General features: G+C 48.1%; 1 protein-coding gene across 3 annotated transcripts in view; it reads left to right on the forward strand.

Moving 5' to 3' along the window:
• PARP8 (poly(ADP-ribose) polymerase family member 8) overlaps window positions 1–22,909 on the forward strand; it is a 1,351,312-nt gene that overhangs the window by 274,268 nt on the left and 1,054,135 nt on the right. The window lies entirely within an intron of this gene.

The following is a 22,909-nucleotide window of genomic DNA, read 5'->3' on the forward strand; positions in this document are numbered from 1 at the left end:
TTTGATAAAAAGTGACACTGTCCACCCACATGTGTCCTTTACTGGTGCACTGAAAAGCAGCCACAATCAGGGTAAAATAACTGCACCAGTGTCCAGGATTGCAAACTCTTTTGCCACATTGTGGCCAAATACTCATGACTTACTTGCCCTCTCATCATTTCCCCTTCTCACCCCCATGTCTGGCTTTCAACAAAACTCTGCCTTGTGAAGCTAATTTGAAAAGAACACATACCATAGTGTCACTCAAATATATAAATCCTTATAGAACGATGTTAGGCAAAAGTGTACAATTGTGGCATTATTCCCCCATCTTCATTGTGAGACTACAAATAACAGAATACAATTCAGCAAAATCAAAACAATGGTCTCTGAGTGCAAAACGTTCAAGGACTGACAGTAGCACAGTATTAAAAAAATGTGGATGCCGTCTGTTATGAGATATTTAAAACTAAGAAAGCACACAGCATTCAGAACTGTGGACTGTCTGCCATTCATGCATTATCCGGGTCTGACCCTGCTTAGTTTCAAAGCGAGGAAGGATCCAGTCCCCTTAGGCCATGTTTCTCTAAGTGCTCTTGTAAGGTGGGATCATAAATTAGGCAACATGGCCTCATGGGGCTGACCCAATTCTCACTTTGAAGCTAAGCAGGGTTTGTCCCCGTTACTGCAGGGATGGGACATCCACTGTTGCTGTACAAATGTCTATTTGTTTTTTTATTGACTGGGAGACTACAAATACCAGAATGCAATTCAGCAAAAGGCAACAAATGGTCTCTGAGCGCAAAACTTTCAAGTAGTGACAGTCGCATGGTTTAAATAAAATAAATAATTCAAATGGCCATTCGGTTGCCCATTCATACAGTAATCGGGACTGACCCTGCTTAGCCTCAAAGCAAGGAAAGGGCCGGCCCGTTCGTTTAAGTGGTATTGTAAGTTTGTCTCATTTTCACTGGGCAAAATGGCCTGAGGAGGCTGGCTCCCTTCTTCACTTTGAAGTTATGTAGAGTCTGTCCTGGAGACATAGATGACAATCGAGTCACTGGCCATTGCCTTGTGTTATCAGTGTGTTATGAGATATTTAAAAGGAAGACAACACATGGCTGTGGACTGTCTCCAATCCATTCAGTGACTGGGACCAACCCTGCTTAGCTTCAATATGGGGAAGTGGGCAGCCAAGTCAGGCCTTGTTGCTCTAAGTGGTCTTGTAACTTTTCCTCACTTATTAGGCACCATGGCCTGACTGACTTGGTCTTTTCCTCTCTTTGAAGCTAAGCAGTGTTGGTCCTGGTTACTGCATGGATGGGAGACCCAGATCACCAGTGATTGTTCACTCCCTATGTCACTGTAGCTGTGAAAATGTCAATTTATTATATTCTGTATAAAGGATTGCAGGCTTCGTGAACTTCCAACGTTTTAAGTCAATGTTCTCTGAGAATAAATTATTTGCTGACGATCACACACTTTAATGAAGCAGCGTGCTGCAAGCCCCTTGTTTTATGGCCGGCCTCTTGGTGACTGTTGTGATATACCGCACAACTCCAACTAACCGCATTTAAACAGCACGTAAAAGGGAAATAAATAACCAGCTGCAAGAATTAACATATGCCCAGCTTCAAAGCCAGGAAGGGTCTGGCCCCCTCAGACCATGCTGCTCTAAGTGGTCTTGTAAGGTAAGCAGGGTCTGTCCCGGATACTGCATGGATGGGAAACCCACTGTAGCTATTTTTGTTTTTTTTGTACAAAAGATTGCAGGCTTTCAGAACTCACAATGTTTTAGTCAATGCGCAGTGAGATTAAATGATTTGCTTACTGACGATCGATGCAATTCAGCAAAAGGCAACAAATGGTCTCTGCGTGCAAAACTTTAAATAAAATAAATAATTCAGATGCCCATTTGGTCACCCATCCATGCAGTAACCGGGACTGACCCTGCTTAGCTTCAAAGCAGGGCTGACCCTGCTTAGTTTCAAAGCAAGGAAAGGGCAGGCCCGCTCCTCTAAGTGGTCTTGTTAGTTTGGCTCATTTACTGGGCAGCATGGCCTGGGGAGGCTAGCCCCTTCTTCACTTTGAAGCTAAGCAGGTACTGTCCTGGTTATTCTCTATGGGAGCCTTAGATGGCAATCGAGTCACTGACCAGTGATTTTCCACCCCCAAATGTCATTATAGTTGTAAAAATAGCTTTCAATTTAAAATTAATAAAAGAGCTCTGTAACCGCGGGTACTGAACTACACATGCCCTCAGCTATCTGTAGTCAGTGGTCGAAGCGGGTGGGAGCGGTGCTCCTCTACTTTTTTTAATTACGTTTTACAGCTCCTATACTTTTATTTTAAAAAGAAACCGTTCCGGAACGGTTTCGTTTTAAAATAACAGTGTAGGAAGAAGTTGAAACTTGCACTTTCAGTGCAATGCACTGGACGTTCCCTTAAACAGCAGGCAAAGGTGTTTGGGGGTGTATTGTGCGTGGGAGGGGGCAGGGCAATGGGGTTTGTGAGGAGCGGGTCAGGCTAGTAGGGAACATAGTTCCACTACTTCTTTTCTTACACTTCGACCACTGTCTGTAGTCCTTTGTATCCTTTCCCCTTTTCCCCCCAGGCCCTCACCAAGTGCCCCACTCCTCTGTGCCAGCTCTCCCCACTCTTCAAATGGCCTCCTCACCTCCTCTGCCCTCTCCCTTTCTCCCCACAACACATGCTGTTTCTGTAATGCAATTTGCTTTCAGGTGTCGGCTATTCGAGGCTACAGGAAGCTTTGTGTTGCAAACTCAGTCCCTAGATCCCCTCCAACTCCCTAATTTCACTTGGTGCCCTCTAGCCACCCCCCACCTCTAGCCTAATGGCATTCTCGTGGTTTTTGAACTGCAAATAGCTTTTTTCCTGCGTTTCATTTTCCTATATCCTTGTGTATAGCAGAGGATATCGCTTGCATCGAGAGAAAAACAAGCTGGTGGTCCTTTAATTTCTAAAAACCCACAGTTTTGGGTAAATCACCTAAATATCTCTATCTATTTTTGGGAAGGGGTCACCCCCTTCTCCGTCAAATATTTAATAAACTACTGCACGGAATAACCCCAAAACACGTATGGATTGTGAGTCAACGCTTCATGCCCTAGTTGTTTTGAACATGGTCCAAATCCATCCAGCGGTTTGGGCTGTGCACTTTGGCAAACATTGGCCAATGAATGGGAAGTAGGCCGCACTTTTGGAAAAAAAAATCTTTTAGGCTTAATACGTTTCAAATTTTTAACAAATCTTTACGGAACTTGCCAGTCTGTGGGGCTTGCAAGTTTTTAATCACTTTCAAAATTCAGGTCAAATCCGTTACTCAAATCAAGAGTTATTAATGATAGAATTTTGAGGGGTTCCTATGGGAGTACGACCTTATCGCCACGGGAGTACGACCTTATCGCCACCCTATAATTTCTAACAATTGTAATCCTAAATAATACCAGGCCACTGCTAAGTAACGCTTAATTCTACGCCCATAATGGCACATCTAGGACAGTATAAGAGCTCTTTTCAGTTCACCTTTACATCAAGTCTGCTTCAGTCAATAGATAAACAGCCCAACACATTCTATGTTCTCCAGTATCAAAACAAGCAATGGTGCCAGAGAGAGGATGCATAGATGCATGACATTTAAGTACATTTATTTACATCACTTTGCCCCCCGGTGGGAATATAGGGCTATGAATTTCGAATCTATGTGCATGCGATTTAAATACAGGATACAATTAATTTTATCAGAATTCTGCTGGGGTGGGTCTGAAAAAAAATAGAATCAATTTAGAATCCACAAGGCGTCAGTTCACGCACCCAAGATAGGAAAACGGTTTTGCGATTTTCTAATACAGGGATACATACCTCCACCATATCACTTCGTAAACAAAATCACTTTTCAATGTCAATAGTGAGTAGAGGGTATTTTAATATTTGGATTATTTTCCATAGGGATGGCTTTAGGATGGCTAATCCTCTTTTACCTATCCATTCACTTCTTTATAGCTATGGTTTTCTCAGATACTCGCCGCATTAAGCTTAAGGCCCTCTGCATCATTCACCATGCTTTCTAAGGGGTGGATGCAGAGTTCCTTCAGGATACATTCCATCCTTGTATGCCCACCTGTGCAGAGCATGCTTACCTCATTAAGGGGCTGAGGTTTAAGTGCTCGCGGGTGGGAGGACAAACTTTCTCGGTGGCTGCAGCAATCCTTTGGAAAAATCTGCCATGGTCCCTTTTTGCCATTGATAATCATCTGCTGTTTTGACATCAACTCAAGACCCTCTTGTTTTGAGTTCTCTCTCTCTGGTTCTTTGAGCAGTTCTCCTCTGAGTTCACTAGCACCATAAGGCCTTTATTGGCGAAAGGTTGCACTTCACAAATTCGGAATATGATATCATAACAGATCACACATCCCAATGTAGACTATATCCATGAAAACGCTTAGGGTACTTTTCAAATGTCACTCATATAATGCTATGCTGTCAGTACTGGGAAGCGTTCCCTATTTTATGTAGCACACACACCACAGAGAAAGCTTTTTGGAGCTCATTTACATATAATCTCCCTCTGCTTCAAGTAATGTTCTTTCATCCCCTGTACTCTGTCCAAAGACATGCTATGTTTTATACCCAAAGTCAAATTTCACTTGGTCTTCATGTAGTGAAAGGCACGGTGCATTTTTCCACTATAATATTAAGGTGCTATATTTGAAAATGCGCCCCCTCGTGGCACATCTTTCCCCAATTCCCTCTCACCCCAAGGATGTGGCAGGGCAAGGATGCTAGGGGAATCGTCTAATTACATTTGGGGATTCTTATACAGTCTCTGTGACCACCATTAATTTCATTTCTGTTCATATTCATTTTGTTTACAATATTTTGTCATTGGAGGGATGTTTAAAAGTGGGGGCTGCTCGCTCAGAAGGCCTGTTCACAGTGCCTTTTGTTCTGGGAATTTTATTGGTTCTTTTGATGTGATGATTGAGCCTTTCCCGAAGGTTAGGAATTTCAGTTGACAGCCAGACCTAAATGTGCACCCAGCGTTAAGGAAAGTGCAAATCTGCTTATTCTGTTGACTTGAATATCCACATTGAAACCTCATATAATTTTGTGGGCATGAAGGGCTTATTTACTTCTATTATAATAACAAAGTGCAATGCATTCCCATCAAATAACATTTCAATGGTTCATTCTTGTGTGCTCAATATGTCCTTAATAAGAATCATTTTTCAACTTAAACATGGCCAATGAAGCAGAAAAATTGTTCTCTGTGTGGCTTCATTTTGAACACATATCAACATTTGAGTCATTAAAATGACACTTGAATACATAGGCTAGTATTGTCTTTAACATCGTTTTCCTGGTTTTCTCTTGTTGTGGATTTTCTTTAGCTTTCAGTGCATTGTTACAATGCGTCAAGGTACCCCTTTAAGAAAGCCCCCACACCAAACAGATCATGCAATTACTCTTCCACAAAGTTCTCCATAACGGCCATCTGGGAGGATTTATTGACCTCCATTATGCGCACATTATTGTGCCTCAAACTGCCTTCCAAATTCTCACTTTTGGCACCAACATGTTAGAGCGAGGTTTCCAATGCAAGGAGGGTGCCAGGCATTGATGAAGTGGCAGTTTCTATTCCGAGACTCGGTTACCGCCTCAACCAGTGTCTCCCCCTGCTTCTCTAGCCTAGCCATCATATGATCAACCATGCAAGTTAAAAAATCTAGTTTAGTGTCAAGGGTATGAATGTCAGATTGCATTTGCTGTACAATCTCCTTAATTTCTGCTTCCATCAAATGCTCCTTTGAATTGCTAACACTGACATTCTCCCCTGCTCCGAAATGCACTACGCTGTCTTTGCTAGTCTTTGATGATGGTCCTGGGGTAAAAGATAGTTTGGCCTGCTGTTTCTCATGTTTCTCAATGTTCAGAATTGCTGTCTATCCTCAGGACATACCGTCCCTCCCACGCAGAGGTATTTATGTAGATTTCCTTATGGTATCACAAATGTACTTAAAGCCCAGCTGAAGGGAAGAAACAGAAGAGGCCCAATCTGATGGCCTACGCCTCACATGGGTGAGAGAGCCTGCCAGGTCCCACTGTCACTGATTTAGAACTTCTGAGATCCTGTGGTCTCACAGTTCCACTGTTGTAGGTTGTATATCCCCAAGGACCCCAATCTGCATGTCTGATGAGCCTCTCCCACTCCACGGACGATTCTCCTGGTATTTGCAGCAGTTAAATATTCCTTCTAGGCCGCTGGCCCTTAACTTGCTCAGCTGAGCCATGCTTCAGGGGAGCACCTCACCCAGGTCACCGCATACTCCCCAGAGGTGATATTTGAAACAACTCATGTCTTCCTGCTACACACAAGGGCACTCCCTGCCCCCTGCCAGCACGGGTAGTGTAGTTCAGTGGCAACGTGCTCATCTTGGAAGCAAGACGATGCACTGCAACACCGGTTCAAATTCCAGGTCCACGCTTAGATATTTCTTCGGTATTAAGCACGTTATAATTAACCAATTACCATTATAATCCCTATGGCAAGTCCTCCAATGACAGCACAGGTACCAGCCCCTCTCACCGGCACCATCCACAGTTGCTAGCCTGATGCGCTGACACTTGTCAGATGGAATGCTTCACAGACTACAAAGATGGATGCCACCCCAATCCTCTGACTATTGTGGACCACGAAGGATAATTTAAGGATTTTGAAGGATATCACAGAGCCTGAACTTCAAAGCTCACACAGGAGCTGCCATCTTTGATGGGCTTTCCAGCACCACCCATCTGTTAGGATCCTTAAATGCTGTGGAATATGCCTATGGCACCCTGTCTGTAAGTCCAACTGAGTAGTACTCTTCAACTCAGCTACCTTATTGGTGACTGAAGCGGGGATTTGTTTGGGGTTCTTTTCATTGTTTTTGGGAGTTGTTGGATTTTGTACTGCATAGATTCTCTTAGCTTACTCAAGACTTCTCGCATCATCAAAATCGCAGACTGAGTGACTACATATTTTGGAAGGGCATGAAAGAATGTAGTTTTGAAATCTCAACTTTCAGTATTGACACATTGAGAAATGATGGCAAATGCGTGTGTGAGTTCTTGAGAAAACTCCATAGGAGATTGATCCTCAGCACACATTACATTTTAGACTGGCTTGCGTTATTCTTGGCGGTTTATGTGAGTTAAAAAAGTATTTTAAAATGACTATTCTTTAAGAGGAGCATTTGGAATCAGGAAATAAGGTAATACCTCCGGGCCGGGCCCATATGTGAGTGCCTTAACGAAGGCCCCGCGGGCATTACGTAATGCAGTAATGTTAGACCTGGGTACTAATGGTGGATTTTTCTTTTGGCTGCGAGACACGTAAAAAAATGCCTGCTGCCACTGAAAATGCAGTCTGTTTTCTATTTCCGTGGCAGACATTGTAAACAGAGAAAATGTCTGCCATGGAAGGGGAGAAGAGGCTACATGTCGCGGCCATTCACGTAAATAGAAAAGTAAGTAGACAAACATGGTGGCCTGAAACAAAAAAAAACAGCCAGCTAACACCGGCACAAAGGAGGCGCAACAGCGTGTGTGGACTTACCATCTGGTAAGCCTCGCAAACGTACCAATCGGTGCGTTTGTTACACTAACAATAACCTGCACTGGGTACTAACGAGTGCGATCATCCAGCCTGGCAAGAAAATGGAAAACTCAGGAGAGTATGTCAATTTTATTAATTCAATGTTGTTTTGGTCATTTCTCAATTCAAATGATATCATATTCTGTTTATACATTTCTGGATATTTCCCAACAGAATATTTTGCATTTTTTTAGTAAGGGGTCATAAAACATTTTATGGACTTAATCTGTTTGTTTGGGTCTTTCACACACTGGCTACAGTTGTGGTGTTTTGAAAGTTCTTTAAAGTAATCTAAGTACTTCAAATCAGGTAACTACCCCACTCTATCATATCCCCAAGGTAAACCGTAGGAAAGGATCCTTGGCCCAGGTTCGACAACTAGAAGCCAGGCCAGAGGGAGTTTAGTCATACAGGTTCTACATTCAATGTTACTCTATGGGAGAAAGGAGGAAGTGAAACAGCTATGTTCACTTACCTCTGACTCTGATTCTTCTAGGTGACACTGCATTTCTTCCAGAATTCACTAGGGTCACAATCTGTCTCTGGTTCGGGTAAGGGGAGCCCTGAGGTTGTGGGTGCAAAGGTGACTTTACAGGATGGGAGCTGGTCGTGGTTCTCACCAGACGGTTTCAGTCAGCTTCCAAAGAAGACCCCCAAATGAAGAAAAGATACCGACCCCTGCAGTGCAGACCATTCAGGTCAACTCACGGGGGTACAGAGAGATTATTTCAACAGTGGTCCCCACGGTCATTCCGCGACAGGCACATTTTCAGTGGTGAACACAGAAGCAGCCCAGCACAGTTTCCCTTGCAGTTAGATGGCTGAAAATGTATGAAACATCATATGCTGTATAGGTGCATTATAAATACTCAATACATAAATACATTAAATCTCTCGAATAGCTGCAGCAGTGCTCCTTTTATTCAAGATTCAGGCTGGGAGAAAGCCCAAGCCTACTAATGGTAAACATCTGCAACCTTTGTACAGCTCAGAGTTGTCCATTCCTGGACAACTACTGGTCATCACATATGTCCAGCAACAGAGATTTGGGAGACAGAGGTGAGCATGATGTGGCATGGTAATTTTAGGGTGCTAATGTACTTTTTGGTAACTTTGACAATATACTTAAAATAAGCTTGTGGCAGGTATTTGATTTTTACTGTATATTTTTCTTGTGCACTTTTGCATTTTCCAACTAATGGCTTTAGTAACCAAAAAGCCATTGGGTAAAAATGGATAAGGACACTGTGATGAATCTGGCAATGTCATCAGTTCTTCCCTGGGGAGTGTGTCTCGCCATGTGAGCAGGGAAAGGCAGAAGCTGCATGATCCTGACCCTGAGGTTTGCTATCTGGGGGAGGAACACATAGGGGAGGTAACACTTATGGGAGTGGAGAGGACTTGCAGGATAGAACATGGTATCCCCCTTCCCATATAGAACTTCATGACCCTGTTCTCATTCCCCCAACATCTATAACATATTGTAAATTCCAACCAGAATATCCAGTGGTAACCAGTAGTCAAGTCTAATACTGTGACAAAGAAGAGGCAAGGAACAGCTTGGAGTCTAGTAGCGGGAAAATTCTGATTGGCCCGACATGGTTTTAAATCCATGCTGGGAAGAGAAGTATGGAGGTTTTCAACCTGGTAGCTCTGGACAAAGCAGAAGCTGAAGGGACAACACTGGGGCAAGCACAAGACTCAGTGAAGTGCTGCCAGGTTGCCAGAGAGATGTGCAAAGATCCAGGGGTGCAGAAGCTGATGGGATGAGAAGGGAAATTCCTGCTGTCACCGGAGGAAGTGTGAGACCGGGTGAAGTGCCGCCGGGTTGCCAGAGAGAGACCCTGAAGAGAGAACCTTGCTTCCCGAAACTGGAAACGCTTTCCTTGAGGAAGCCGAGATGCCAGAGGTCTGCTGTAGTGAGGTCAAGTGCAGCGCAAGGCTATCAGGAGACGTAGGAGATCAGACAAGAAGCATTGAAGGGGTGGAAGGGTGTTCCAAGCGGCCGGCAAACCACAGCAACCACAGGATGACACAAAGAATGCCACAGCAGCCAAAACAATACGCTCAGCCCAAAAGGGGAAAGCAGGATATTGGGGCACTTCAAGGCGAATGCCACTCACCGTGGGGAAAGTTAACGAGTCTATTGAAGTGGGCTGAAAACCCTATGATAAAGAGTGAAAGTAACAAATGAGAAGGTGGAGGGTCACTGAACCAATTGATGACAAGGACACTGAAAAGGCTGTTGCCTAGTAAAGTGTACAAGTCTGAAACCCATCTACATTGTGAAAGACAGTGTGAAACGTCCTGGCAGGAGAGTAAACCAGGCACTGTCCAAGTTTGGCACCCGCACCCAAGTATATGCGTGGAACATTGTGTAGGCGAATCTGGAGACCCGTACCTGAAAGGAAAAGTAATGTTTTGTAAAGTCAGGAGAGTATACCAGGCACATGTGAAAGTGAATCTGAGGATCCACCCTCGAAAGGAAAAGGAAATATTGTACAGTCCTGACAGGAGAGTAAACCAGGCCAAACTGAATGTGAAGTAAATATTGTGAAGTTCTGTCAAGAGAGTAAACCAGGTCAAAGTGAATGCGAGTATGGAAAATCTCATTACAATTCAAGAGTGTGAAATCTAGTGCATGGGAACCATACCCCCTGAGTGGAATTGTTGTAAAAGTACTGTGGAATACGTTAAAGGGTGAGGAAGAACCCCTTAGTTTGTGCAAACTTTTTTTTTTTTTTAAACTCTTTTTATTGATTTTCACAAGTCAGCAAAGAAACATTCCCTCCTCCCTCACCCCCCCTTCCCCACCGGCAACGAGCTAACCCCTTCAACCACCTTCCACATGAGCAAAAATTCTACAGTCAGTGCAAATCCAACAGTCTCAATCGTTGTGGGCACCACATCACCGTAAAATCGTCTTTAAGAACGTTCAATAATTCCTCCTAATCCGCAGCAAAGCGCTGGATCTTATTGTCCATGGCGTAAGTCTCCCATTCCAGAGCCACTATCTCCCACATCTTTCTGAACCAGTCTTGAATCGTGGGGACCTCTGGGCCCTTCCATCTCTGGGCTATTAACGGCATTGCGGCAAGAGTCGTTATAACTTTAGCTTTTTCCCTTCCTCTAGGTTCCCCTGCCTCCACCCCCTCCCGCAAGCCCAGCAGGACTTGCGCTGGAGTCCTTTTGTCTTCCCGCCCGAAAGCCTGTTCCTGAGCTTGCCGTACTTCCCCCCCAAAACAATGCAATTTTTGGACATTTCCCCCAGACATGCTCCGCGGAACCCACCATCCCACAGCCCCTCCAGCAAAGCCCCGACACTATTGGGTAAAATCTATGGAGCCGGGCCGGGGTGTAATGCCACCCAAACAAAATCTTGTGCCATGCCTCTTGCAGGCAGGGGGCCTTGACCAGTTTAGGAATCCTCCTCCACAGCTTTTCCCAGTCCGACCTACTAACCGCACCTTCCATAATCCGCTCCCATTCCCGCATGTAGGTCGAGTGGATCCCCACCCTGGAGCCCTCCAGAATCTTAGAGATATTGGAGATGAGGCCCCTCGCCCCATCGTTAGTGAGCAGAAATTTTTCGAAGAATGTTGGGTCCCTTGTGGCCGCCTTCTTGACCCCAGGATGTAGCACCCAATGAGTATCTGAGCATACCGTAATCTCTCTCCTTCCTGAACAGCAAAGAGCCTCTGACAGTCATTAAATGATAATAGTTCCCCTCCAGCAAACATATTGCATAATTTCCGACAACCGCCCTCCTGCCACTTCGTGAAGGCTCCCCTCTCCAAGCCCCATTATCAAATATGGGGGTAAAGGGAGACGGAAATGTGGTGATCCCCTCGGAGCCCGCCAACCTGTCCCAGACATCAGCCATTAGTTTAGTTATGGAGCACTCGTATAAGTGCCGGGGTTTATGTGGTTTCGGGAGCCACAAAACTTCCGCTAGGTTGCGGTGCGCTACGGCCCTGTCCATCATCACCCATCATTTATCCTGCATCCATTCCTCCCCCTTCAGCCATTCCCTGATAATGCGTAGCTGTGTTGCCTCGTAATATCGCCGAAAATTCGGCAAAGCAAGACCTCCCTCACCCTTCGGGGCCATCAAAAGACTGACACCCACCCTAGGTCTTTTCCCCTCCCAGATGAAATCCTTAGTCAGCAACCCCAACTCCCTAAAGTAACTCGCCGGGACCGGCTGTGCGACTGCTTGGAAAAGATACAAAAGCCACGGGAGTGTGACCATTTAAACCGCAGCTATCCGCCCTATCCAGGACACTCTTAGATTCCTCCACCTTTGAAAATCCCTCTTAATAGCTTTAAGGAGCGGTGGAAAATTCGCCGACCACCAACCCGCCAATGTCGCCGTAATTCTCACTCCCAGGTACCGAATCCCACTCAGACTCCACAGGAAGCTAGTATTCGCTCTCAGGTTCTCCCTCTCTGCTGCCCCCAGTGTTAAGCTCAGAACAAGTTTTGAGCCCCGAGGCCACCCCAAATGTCTCCAAAAGGGGCACACTCGCCTGTAGTGATTCCCGTGGGGCCGTGAGCATGAGCAGCATATTGTCGGCAAAAGCTGCTACCTTATGTTGCTCCCCTCCGAAACGGATAGATCGCAAATAGTATACGGGAAAGTGGGTTGCCCAGTTTTGTCCCCCTCTGCAGGGGTATCTTTCTGGAGGCGACCCCATTCACCATCACCCTAATAGAGGGTGCCTGATAGTTAGCCTTGACCATCGACAAAAAGCCCCCCCAAAGCCCATCTTCTCCATTACCCGGAAAAGAAAAGATCACTCTACGCGGTCAAAAGCCTTTTCCGCATCTAAGGCCACCAGGAACGTGGGGGTGTGTGTTTTCTGTACTTTCTCAATTATATCGGCCACTCGACGGATGTTGTCTGCGGTTTGTCGGCCCCTAATAAACCCGGCCTGATCGGGGTGTATCAGACCCGGGAGGATGGAGTCAAGCCTGTTGGCTAATATCTTGGTATGAATCTTGGCGTCAAGCTTAATCAACGCTATAGGGCGATAAGAGGCCCTCTTTTCCGGATTTTTATTTGGTTTCAGGATTAGGGTAACTTTAGCCTCTTCCATGGACGGTGTAATTCTGCCCCTGAGGTTGAATGAGTTAAACAACGAGGTGAGATATGGGATTAGCAGCACACTGAACAGCTTGTAGAAGGCAGCTGTAAAGCCGTCCTGGCCTGGGGCTTTGCCCGGTGGGAGAGCTCTTATCACCCCCCGCACCTCCTCCGTGATTTCCTGATTTATGGCTTCACTCACCTCCCTGCTAATTTTAGCCAGCGGGATTCTTTGAAGGAAATCATCCTGCCTGACAGCCGGAGGATGTTTGGAGGTATAGGGTGACTCGTAGTACTCAGCAAAGGCCTCCTGAACCCCCCCCATGGTCCGTGACCCGTTCCCCCATGGCCGACCCCAAAGCTGCTATCGCATTCATCGTCCTTTTACCTCTAAGCAAACGCGCGAGAAGGGAGCCAGTTCTATTGCCCTTTGCATAATATTGTTGTCGCACAGATAATAAGGCTCCCTCCGCCCTCTTATTACGTAGGATTCCAACTGCCCAACCGCCTTCCTATATGCCCGCATTGCTCTCCTCGAGGGGGTGCCCCCGCCGCCTGTCTAGCCCCCTCCAATTACGATTGTAAAGCTTGCAGTTGCTTCTCACGGTGGGCGGATATCGCTATCAGTTCCCCCCTGAGGGTGGCTTTAAAGGCGTCCCACCTCGTGTCCTCCCCAGTATCCCCTTTCTTGTTGGTGTCAAAAAAGAACTTAATCTTCTCTTCAACGCCTTTTATGATTACTGGATCCCACAAGAAGGCCCTGGGAGTTTCCAGCGCCAAATCCCCCTCCTCCTCTGACCCACATCCAACTCCAAAGAGACTACTTTGTGATCTGCAATCCCTATCGGCCCCGTGCCTACCTCCCGAATAGCTCCAACCAAGGCAGCCGAGACCCATATGTAATTGATTCTTGATTGGGAACCATGGACGTCCGACAAGAATGTGTGCCCCTCTTCGTCCCCCCACAGCTCCCTCCAGGCGTCCCTTAGCCCCAACCTGCTGACTCTTTCCTTCAAGTCCGCTGACATTACCGCTCCTCCCCCTTCCCTCTTGCCCCCTGTCGTATCCTTTCTCTTATCCCATGCTGCGTTAAGATCCCCCAGAAGGACAATATGACCCCACAAGTGCTCCTCCAACAGATTCAAAACCTGTTGCAAAAAGGATTCCTGGCCCGAATTGGGAGCATACACTGCGGGTATCGTTGAAGGGACCCCCTGACATGTCCCTTTTGCAACAATATACCTCCCTTCCTCATCTCTGAGGACCTCGCATGGCTTGAAGTCCGCCGTGTTCCTGATCGCCAGGGCTACCCCCCTGGCCCTACAGGGGGCCGAGGCGGGCAAGATCTGGTCAAAACCTCGCAATTTCAACCTGCCCTGGTCCTTATGGAGCAAGTGCATCTCCTGAAGACCCATAATATCTGGCTTCTCCTTTTGTGTGAAGTGCTCCCGTTTTTTCCTTTTAAGAGGGGTATTCAACCCCCTCACATTATGTGTTAGCCACTTAAGGGAGCCCCCAGTGGAGGAGAGTCCCTGATGAGTGGGAGTGCCATACCACATCGCCCTTCCAAGTTTAGCTCATCGCCATGCCCCCCAAACTCCCCCAAAGCACCCCTTCCCAAACCCCCCCTCTCCCCCTTGAAGGCTGCCACCTTCCCGCCCACACCACCCTCTAACCTCAGGCATCTTCGCCCTTTCTGCTTCCAACATGGTTGCGCCCCCCATGACCCCTAAGAACTTAGACTCCCTAATGAGGCCCACCACCTCTATCAGCCCGCGTCTGATCAGGACTGCTCCGGGGAGCCGCTTCTAGCTTGACTAGGCGTTCCATCATTCCGCCGACCGTGTCCTCTGGGTCCCCTTTTCCTCTTTTCTCGTACCGTCGTCCAATCCCAGGGCCTGGGGCCAGAGCGACTACTCGGGCCCGGGGGTCGGCGCCGGGGGGGATCCTCCAATTCAAGATGTAGAAGAGCAGCCCCTTCTTGGAGGGATGTAATACGCCTCTGGGATCCCTCCCATTCAAAGAGCAGGCCAAAAGGAAAGGTCCACCTGTATCTAATCGCTTTCTCGTTGAGGACCTTCACCACCGGGCCCATTTGTCGCCTCTTTAGAAGTGTATTGCTGGCCAGGTGCTGGAAAAGAGCGATCTGCCGGTCCTCGAACATAATAGGTTCTCGTAATCTCGCGGCTCTGAGCACCGCCTCCTTCTGGGCGTATCGAGTAAATGCGGCCAGGACATCTCGTGGCCTCGCCATCTGGCCTTTGGCCAATTGTCCAGTTCTATGCACACGATCCAGCTCCACCATCTCTGGGCTGCCCTCACCCAAGATGTCTGCAAAAATACCCTGGAGTGTCGCCTTCAGAGTCTTATCTGGAACTGATTCAGGCAACATTTTAACCCCTATGTTGACCCTGCGGGACCTGTTTTCCAGGTCTTCTACTTGGAGCTCGAGATTACTGGTAGCAACATCCAGCCATCCTATAGCTTCACTATTTGCTGCATTGTCTTTAACTACTTCTTGGAGGCCTTTCTCCAGGATATCAGTCCTCTCCCCCAGTTGTCGCATCTCTTGCTTCAACTCCCCCACAGCTTTATTCAGGTCTGTGCGCATTAATTAAAACTGTTCCTGGAAAGTCTTAGCTAGATTAGCTTGCAAGGTATGTAACTCTCCAATGAACTCGTGTCTGGGCATATTTGCCAAGTCCTCAGCCCGCTTTGGCGCAGGTTCCTCCCTTGATGCGCCCCCCAGGGCCTCGGACCCCTCCCTCGAATTCTGCGCCAACCACATGGTCTGCAGGGTACCCGTGTTATCCCCAGAGGTCTGTGGATGCTTCCCCCTTTACCCCTAGATTTCGTGGTCATGCCGGCCACCGCCTCCCCTCTGGCCGGCTCCAGCCCAGGTGCACTTCGCCGACCTCTTCCTACAGCAGAGTTCGGGCCAGGGAGCAGGCCCTCACAGCCGCCCGCACAGGGCGCTTCCACCCCCTAGTCCCTGGTGGGTCTGTAAAGTTGTCACAGGGGCTTTGCCCGCTTGCCTCCTCACTCACCTCCCAGACCTGGCACAGCGCAGCCCGATGCAGGGATGAAGGGCCTCCACGCCAAACGCTCCTTAAATGAATGCAGATGGTCCTCCGGTTGTCTCTCCCGTCCCCCGGGAAAACCGAATCCCGCCGGGCACCTCTCCTCACCTCCGAGATGCAGGCGGAAGCAAGTCCCCAATTCTCCCACAATACGGGCAGGGCAAGCCTTAGGCCGAGCGCCCCTCTCGAGTCAGCGCGGTCCAGTCCTCCGCCTCCAGCCGCCTCCCACGCAGCAGGAGGCCCGGCAGATAAGGCTCCTCACACTCCGCACCCAGACACCCACCCTAGGGTGTCCGCTTCTGCTCCACGTCGCAGCTCCCAGCGGCAAAGTCCTCACTGCCGGGCTCGCCGTGGCCTCCGTCCTCTCAGCCCACCTCAGCGCCCAAGTCGCTTCCTCCACGGGGCGCCGGGGTGCCGGGTCCTGCAGCTCAGGGATCCGTCAACGAAGGAGGCCGTCCCCAGCCACGGCGTCCCACGCTGCTGGACGTCGGCAGCTTTCCTCCTCCAGACACTCTCGACAAAGCTGCACACCGCAGGACGGGACACCAGCTACTCCCTCCGGCGCTGCTTGGTACTCCCGTCTCTCCGTGCACCTCGCGACTCTCGCGGGCGGGCCCGCTGCCGCAGGCTCCGCAGCTCCTCCTCGCCTCGCAGGTCCCAGCGCTGCTGTCGCGCCTCAGCTTCCCCGGGCCGCACTCGCCACCTGCACTCTCCTCCCTCCTCAGCAGCCACAGGGGACCGCTGGTTGCTCAAGCAACGTCCTAGTGTGTGCATTCTAGGGGAATGGGATCATACTCCCTTGATTGTAAAATTGTATTTTGCCAAGGAAAAGAACTGTGGTGGAGAGCTGAAGAAAAGCTGAACACTTGAGGGAAGGGAAGATGTCCTCCCATCGTTCTGAGAGCCGTGATACCTTGGGGAACTTGACTCTTTCCTTCATTTGTGCACATTTTGTAACTTTATGTTGGAACATTAAAGAAGGCTTCAGATGGCCAGTTGAAAGACTTCATCCCTTTGCACATTTTCTTAGGATAGGATTTTCGACACAGGATGGAGAACTCTTTATTTTTGGGCATTCTGACACTGACATCCTTTAGTTTCGTTGAGGCAGGGAAACTCCTCATGGTGTTAGGGCGAGATAGGCCTTTCTCCAACCCTTCTTTTACTTTAATAAAAGACAATAACTGCCATAAAAGTGTCTCAGTGTCCGAGTCTTACTCCTGATTCATCAAAATACAAGGTATTCTAACTGCACTTCACTCTAAGGTAATGATATGATATGGCATTTATAACGCGCCTATACACAAGTGTTTCAAGGCACGACGAGGCAAGGGGAACAAAGGGAGGACAGCCAACGATCCTACTAGGCCAGGTATTATTCAGATCACGCAAGTGCATGGGAAAGGGGAAAGTGCAGGGGGCAGGGAGAAGGGACAGTGCAGTACATGGGCATAGAATAATAACAATAAGTAAAGTACCAGCCAACAGGTGGCAAGTGCAAAGGTAAGTGCAGACATCAGGTGTCAAGTGCTGGTAGTGGGACTGTAGGGATACAGAAACAGTCCCCAAGTGCGGGGGTTGCCAGACAGGCAGTGCTGGTGAGTGTGAACTGGCGGGGGAGGGACCTGGGCCCGAGAACAGAGGGTGGCCAGGTAACCACTGCAGATTCAGTTTCAGCCAGGAGGTCAGCAGGGGAGAGGAGGGGAAAAGGCAGAAGCAAAGAGAAAGGTTTTGAGGTGCATCCGGAACTGGAGATGGTTCTCCTCAAGTTTCAGGGAAGCAGGGAGGCTGTTCCAGAGGGAGACCCCAGCCGAAGACAGAGATATACCACCAACTTGTTGCTTGGAGAAGCGACGGACCCTAAGGGAGTTAGAGGCGGATGAGTGAACAGCTCGAGAGGGGAGATATTTAGGAAGAGAGAGTTGAAGGTATTGAGGCCCCAGGCCCCAGAAGGCCTTGTGGACAATGCAGAGGGTTTTGAACTTGATCCTCGCAGCCACTGGGAGCCAGTGCAGAGATTTTAGTCCTGGAGAGATACGATCCCTGGGTTTGAGGCCAAGGACAAGTCTTGCAGTCCTGTTCTGGATGAGTTGCAGAGGGCAGAGGGTAGAGGCAGGCAGATTTAGAAAGAGGCTGTTGCAGTAGTCCAGCCTAGAGAGAACCAGAGCTCTGGAGACAGTGAGCTTCTGGGGGAAGGAGTGGAAGGGTATAATACCTCTGAGGAGGTGCAACTGGTAGTGTGACTTCTTAGAGATGTCTGAGATGTGAGCAGAGAAAGAGAGTGTGGAGTCGAAGATGACACAGAGGTTTATAGCTCGCAGGTAGAAGGAGGGGGGCCAAGAGCAGCCGGCCAGAGAGCGACAGGAAAGTATGGAGTGAGTGTGCCGATGAGGAGAATCTCAGTCTTACTGGCATTAATGCAGAGGTCATTGGCGGCACACCACTCCTGGATAGCAAACAGACAGAGATGAGAAGAGGTCGCCGAAGGCAGCCTGAAAATGAGCTGAGTGTCATCCGCATAGCACTGAAAGCTGGAGCAGAGAGCGGCAATGCGATGGGCAAGAAGTGCCAGGTATAGGTTGAACAGCCAGGGAGAGAGGTTAGACCCCTGGGGGACACCACAGGTAGAGAAAAAGCTAGCGCAGAGGAAGGACCCAAGTTGGACCTGGGAGGGTTGGTCAGAGAGGAAAGAAGTCAGCAACGCCAGGGCCTGACCGTTGATACCCAGGTTATCACTGAGACATTTGAGCAGGATGGCATGGTTGACCGTGTCAAAGGCAGAAGAGAGATCAAGCAAGATGAGGACACAGGGGGTATTAGAATCAAGGTTGGAGAGCAGGTCTTCACGGATGTTCAGGAGAGCAGTTTCCGTGCATCTGGCAGCTCTGAAGCCAGACTGATGGTCATTAAGACAACCAACATATTCAGTGTGGATATTAAGCTGGGAGTTGGCCAGTTTTTCTAGGAGTTTGCCTAGGAAGGGAGTGATGGAGATTGGGCGATAGTTAGCCGGGCAGGAGGGGTCGGCAGAGGTTTTCTTAAGAAGAGGGTGCACAAGGGTGTGCTTCAAGGGGATGGGAAGACTCCAGTGGCGAAGGAGTGGTTGCAGAAGTTAACCAGGGCAGGAGCCAGGGAGTCAATGTGGTCCTTGATGGTTTTGGAGAAACAGGGGTGAACCTGTTTTGACGAGACTTTCATAGATCAGACTTGTCTAGAAACCTTGTTTGCGGAGAACAGGAGAAAGGCAGAGAAGGAGGGAGGAGAGGTAGGTGCAGAATGGCCAGAGGAAGAGCAGGGAGTAGAGGGAGGGGGAGAGGAGGACAGGATGCCCTGAGTTTTGGTGATGAAGTGAAAAGCCAGTGCCGTGCAGAGGGCCTGGGAAGGGACAGGAGAGGTAGAGACTGCGGCAGAATTGGCCAGTTCCTTGCAGATTTTAAAGATTTCAGTCTAGTTGTTAGATGCCGCAGAGACGCGGGCTTGGATAAGAGCTCTCTTCTTGGTGAGGACAGAGAGGCAGTATTTCCTTTAGAGCAGTCGGCAGGCCAGTTTGTCAGAGGATGTACATGAAGCACGCCATTTCCTCTCGGCCACCCTGCACTTGCATTTAAGGGTGACGAGGTCTGAGTCGTACCAGGAGTTGCACTTAGCTTTGGGATTCAGGCAGATTCTCATGACAGGGGCAAGAATATCAAGAGTATCAGATATAGCAGAGTGGCGCAGGGAAAGGGCTGTGTCAGGGTGAGAGTCAGCCAAAGGGGGAGGGAGGGGTGAGAAAGTGGCAGCGTAAGCCTCAACTGACAGGCGCTTCATGGGTCGGATGACCTAGAAGGTGGGTGGCAGTGATGGAAGTGGCTTGGCCTGAGGGGTAGAGAGGGCTAGATGGGAGTAAAGGAGAAATTGATCACTCCAGGAGAGAGGAGTTGTGAGCAGGGCAGAACAGAAAGGGCAAGGTCTGAGGAGATCAGAACATCCAGAGTGTGCCCTGCAGGGTGAGTCGGGCCAGAGTGGAGAATGGAGAGTGAGAAAGAGTGACAGAGGTTGTGAAAGAGTCCAGACTGAGGGCAGGAGGCATCCAGGTGTTGAAGTCTCCAAGAAGGAGGAGTTGAGTGGTCGAGACCAGGAGTGTAGAGGAGAGGACCGCCCACTCAGAGAGGAAGGAGGGAGATCTGATCAGGTGGGCGATAGATAGTAGCCACAGTAAGGGAATGGCTAGGGGAGAGAGAGAGCCTGCAGACGAGGCATTCAAAGGAGGAGTAGGCCTGCGTAGGAATGACAGAGGCAGGAATCCACCCGGGGAAAATCAGGGCTACACCCCCTCCAGAGCGGTTGGGCCTGGGTGCGGCGAGGATCTTGTAGCCGTCAGGGAGGAGTGTGTCAAAGCTTGTGACAGAGATGTCTTGGGAAGACCGAGTACATCAAGGTCTAGTTCCTCCAGAAGGCGGCAGATGTCGGAGGAGTGTTTGACAGCTGAGCGGGAGTTAAGAGTGGCAATATGGAGAAGGTTGCCATCCATGTAGGACTTTTGGGGAGGGGTACAAATCAGAGGTACGCCCTGCGGGGTTGTAGAAGGAGCCTGAGGGGGGGCAGAGAGGGGAGGAGAGGGCAAGTTAGCAGGGGGAGGTGAGGAGACTGTGTCGGGCGAGAGGGGACAGCAGGAGAAGAAAGGAAATTGATGAGGCATGGGAAGCATCTGTGGAAGATGTAAAGGTTGGCCTGGGGGCCTTGGACCCGGACTGTGCCATTCACATAAACATTAATGATGACCTTAGAGGAGTGGAAGGAGGCCAGGAGGGCATCCCACCTGGTATCACCATTAATGGGAGAAGAAGAGAAAGTAGAGAGCACAGAGACCATATGTAGGGTCCGTAGGTCAGGTGAGGGAACGACAAAGAGGAAGTCGGTGAAAGTTTGTCTGGAGGAGGCACTGGTATAGGTGTCAGCGATAGGGAGGACTGGATTGGAGAACAGGATGTATTTTTTAAACTTCTTCCTACCAGATTTAGTGAGGAGGGCAGGATAATCAATAGAGAAGCAGTTAGAAAAAATAGGAGAGACAGAGAGCACCATGGAGCAGAAGGGGAGAGGAGAGAGAGGGAAGGGAAGAACACTAGGGAATGACAAAGGGCAGGGTGCAAGCAGACGAGACAGCAAGAGGCGAGACAATTGAGCAATTGTGGCAATACAACAATTCCAAAAGACAAACAAAGGGCATCATTATGAAGTTGCACCAGCAGGTTCCTGGCAACCTCACGTGGATATCACAGGGGGCAGTATGGTAAGTTCCCATTCTCATGGAGTCTGATAGGACTCCATGCTACTGGTTTTTCTTGAAGCACTGTCACTGTTGTTAATGGTGCCGGTGCTTCAGTGCATTTTCTGCCGGTAGGGGGATCAACTACCAGTAGGTCAGGCCTGCCGGTTGTTCAGTGTCCCTACCGGCAGACTCGGTGTGACCTGGTCTGGAAAAGGTGCTGGTAACCTTGTTACCGCCCCTTTTATTTCCAGACCGGGTCACTCGTAATGGGGTCCAAAGTCTCTCAGTACAGACTTAGGGACCAGTCAGTTTCCCTATAGAAATGCACAAAATAGTCGAGAGAAGTAAAGCAAAAGGATTTACTGATCTCCAAAAATCAGGCAAGGGTTAAAAAAAATAACCACAAAGACTGGGGGTCTCAAAGGAATCTATGGATGGAGAGGTGCATAAAGACAATCTTTGGTAACACTAAGTTTGTTACTTACCCTACTGTATCATAAATATCTCTCTATTCCTCTGTATCTGACAGGGAAATCAAGTTGTCCTGTGTATCTGGGTGAGATAAAGTTGTATGTCTGGCATGACCTGTAGCCTGACTATATGTAGGTGTGCCAAAACAGGCAGTTTGACTCTGGTAAGTTCTGAGCAGGCGAAAGGTAGTCTCAGGAATTTATTATAATTTCCCTTCACCCATGAAGTGTATTTGCCTGTCAGTTTTGGTTTGTGATTCTGAACTAAACTGAACATCTTTGATTTCTCTTCTCAACTTTACGTTATGGTCCATTTCAATCGTCAATTGCTCTTCACTCTGTTCACTAGATTCGTTCTGACTAGCCTGACTCGTGTCCAATGCTCTAGTTTTCAAAGCCATTTTTCTTTTCATGTTTGGAACATGTTCTGTAAAGAATCATTTTATTTCTGATAAGTATGTGTTTCTTTGACTGAATCTTGGCTGATAGCCTGCCAGCTAGCTCATACAATCTCTGACATTACATCATTCTGATATTTCCTTAATGTTTCTGACTTCTCTTTCAGTGTATCATTCCCTTCAATTCTTTGTATTAACTCTTGTCCAGTCATCTTACTTCTATCAACCTGTGCTTCTGTCTGTGTCAATTCTATGGTGAGCTGATGTATTTCCTGAAATGAATTGTCCTTTTCATGTTCTGAGTCCTTTGCTGCTTAATGATTTCTGTATCGTTATAAAGCCGCTTAAACTCAGCCTGTGTTTCTGTCTCCTTGCCATCTGTGTTCACATTGCCATCTAATAAGTCACTGATGTAGGTGACTTGTTTAGTAAGTTTGCCTTTTAACTTATCATATGTCTGTAGGCACTGACTATGAATCCCATTAGTCTCTAACAGTTCTCTCTCTAACCATTGTTTGCCCTTTCTGAATACTTTCAACTAATCTTACATATCTTCCACTAAACAATGTTGTGTAACACTTGTTTGTCATCCAGATACTCATTCTACGGGTTGAACTCTTGTTCACACTGATACTTAGCTTGTTGCATACATTGGAAATCTGCTGAAGTCTTTTGGGCATTTTCTCTAAATTGGTGCAAACAATGTAGGTTCTCTTTGAATCTATCTTCTAACAGCTTAAGGTGAAAGAGCGATGGGTAGAAACATCATCTAGCAGGCCTACTGGCACCCAAATAATTAGTATCACATTTTTGCAAAATGTCTTTCTTTTTTATTTTTCATGTATAAACATCTTGCACTACCGATTGGCCAGAAGAAAATATCTGGTTAGTGCATGGTCAAGGTCCAAGTTCAAATCAGCCCTGATGTTTTGTGATGTCATGGCGAGTTTGTATATTCAATAAATGTATATTCCAATATATTAATTGC

The sequence above is a fragment of the Ambystoma mexicanum genome, chromosome 6p, assembly GCF_040938575.1.
Source record: "Ambystoma mexicanum isolate Mex_15411 chromosome 6p, UKY_AmexF1_1, whole genome shotgun sequence".
Taxonomy (NCBI): Eukaryota; Metazoa; Chordata; class Amphibia; order Caudata; family Ambystomatidae; genus Ambystoma; species Ambystoma mexicanum.